We start from the raw sequence: 2,792 nt of genomic DNA on the forward strand, positions 1-2,792 counted from the left end.
TGGGTCTTTCTATGAACAGATGTTAAGGTCAACACTAGTACCACATTTCCTCCAAAATCTAGATACATGTATTCTTACTGAGATTTTAGGAAGGTTTTAAGGCTATACAAATGATATGTGCACTGGACAGTACATAGTTTTAACAATATAAAACTACTCCACATGAAAATATGGCATATTTCATATCCTTTTCATTGACAAATTAAAATATCTATTTAGTGTTTTTGTTAATTAAAAAATTAACAATATATAAAGTTTCTTATTGGATGTATGCTTTGGATTTAGTGATTACCTAAATCTTCTAGGTAAATTGAAAAGGTCACAGTTTTGTTTCTTTAGGTCAAACAATTCTAAATTACCTGGTAATTAGAAGCAAAATATTGTCATTGTTGTTTTAAGCACTAGCATAGAAATCCTGGGTTTTCTATCAATGAGCAATTGGAAGAAACAAAAAGCTAAAAGAAGCCACCAAGGTCATTCAAAAAAGGAGAAGCTCTAGATATCTTCAAATAAAATCTTGCCAAAACGAGAAGTCCTCTTGAAAGATGTTCTTCTAGTCTCTCCCTGAATAATTTCAGGGAAATGGTAGTCTTAAATTTGTATATATTTGATCTGATTGAATTCAAGCTCTTCCTCAGATAATATTGTAGCATTGACTCCATAATATTAGTTCTACCTTCTGCTTCTAAATGAAAACACTTCCAATATTTGAAGACCATTACGATCGTTGCTGGTCTAGTCTTCCACAGTATAAATATTCCCAATTTCTCATTTGTTTCCTTATGCGCCATGACCTCTTAATACTTTGACAAATGGAGTTCTGATTCTGGATGAACCCAGGGTTAACTGTGTCTCTCTTAATATGCAGTTTCCAGAATGGAAGAGAATATTCTAAAAGTGGGACTCTACTCATCTAAACCAATGATTTTCAAGATTTCAAGCCCCGCTCTCCCAAGAAATGTTTGGGACACTTATTTTAAATGCATTTCCTCAGAAATTCATAGGTCTGAATTGAATATGAATGTTTAAGAAACATTCCAAAGAATTCTGACCTTAATTATCTATAAGCCACACTTGGAGAAGCCCTAATATAGACGTTCATCAACAAAAATAACAACATTATCTATTTACTACTGGCTCCCATTAAGCCTAAAATAAACTCAATTTGAGCTTCTGTTAAGCCAGGTGTCCCAATCCTGTACTTCTGCAACTGATGTTTTTATTTTAAATTCAGAATTTCTATTTTTTATCTTAAGATTCTGGGTAATTTGGCTCTACTAGTGAAGGCTATTGGGTAAAAGTATTGAACCTTGATTCTGTCACCTAAAACATTTGCTTCCCTTGCCAACACTCCATCACTTACAGATTTGATAAACTTCTCTTCATTCAAGTCACTGATGAAAATTTATAAGGCTAAATAGAGAATCTTATGACATGGCACAAGATACCTCCCTTCAAAGTGACAATCATTTGTTAAACAACACATTTAAGGGTAGCTATGTGTGTATTGAACTGCTCCATCACTTAACACACATTTCTCTGTCTTATCTACAAGCATGTCATATCCAAGAGAATTTACCAAATGCCTTACTGGAATTCTGATAAACTGTGTCAATAATATTTCTCTACTCTCACAGATCTAGCAGAGACAGTTCTGGTGGGGAAAGCAATGGAACATTTATTGAGCATTTAAACCTTCAAAATTCATCATCTCATTTATGACCACCTTCTGAGATGGCCTTTTTATCCCCCACAAATAAGGACACAAAGGCCTAGGGAAGTTATATAAGTTCATGTTGTCACAAAACTAGAGGGCAAGGGGTCCAAATGCTCTTTTGTATCTCACCACTTACCAGCCCTGTGGCACTAAGCAAGTCTCTTAATATTTCTGCAATACACATATTTCAAAATGTATACTCAGCTCTGAATATTTGGTTATGCCCTGAATTTTATCAGTTAATTCATAGTATATGTACTAAAGAATCACAATAAAAGTGCTTAAAATATAATAGAAATTTATCTGTTGGTCACATAAAAGTTTGAGAGAGGCAGTCCAAAGCTAGTATGGTTGCTCTGTTCTCTATGGTTGCTCTATACAGTTCTCAAGATCCCAGGTTTTTTCCAACTTGTTTCTTCATCATGCATGGCCTCCAATCTCCAGATCAACTCACTGTTCATGATGGCTGCTCCAAACTCCGATTATTACACCTACATTCCAGGCAGAGAAAAGAAAAAGGGCAAAGAAGAATGTACAATGCAAATTTGTTTTAAGAAAGACTTCTGGCATCTGCTACATGACACTTCCACATATCTCATTGTCTAAAAGCTGGCCATGTCGCCATATCTCACTGCAAAGAAAGCTAGAAAGTGCATTTTTTAATTCTGTATGCCCATGTGCCCAGTTAAAAATTAGGTATTCTATTACTATGGAATAAAGAAAATGGATTTGGAAAGATAACTGTGAGTCTCTGTTACAAACCCACTATAAATATAAAAGAAACAAGTTCAGTTTTATAAACTTGTTTTAGCGAACCCCACTGATTCCTAAAATGTGAACTTTTTGTATTGCTTTAAATATGTCTACAAATGCTCTGTTTTAACACACTCATTTATTAATTTATTCATTCAGTCAACAGGCATTAATAAAGTGGACCAGACACCGCACTAGACATTGATATTTCAAGAATCAATACAAGACATGGTCCCCCTCCTTGAGGAATTCAAAATATTGTGAAGGAGATAGACTTTTGAACAAATACAATAAAATAAGTTTCATAGCAGAATTATATACA

This window comes from Diceros bicornis, chromosome 8, assembly GCF_020826845.1.
Source record: "Diceros bicornis minor isolate mBicDic1 chromosome 8, mDicBic1.mat.cur, whole genome shotgun sequence".
Taxonomy (NCBI): domain Eukaryota; kingdom Metazoa; phylum Chordata; class Mammalia; order Perissodactyla; family Rhinocerotidae; genus Diceros; species Diceros bicornis.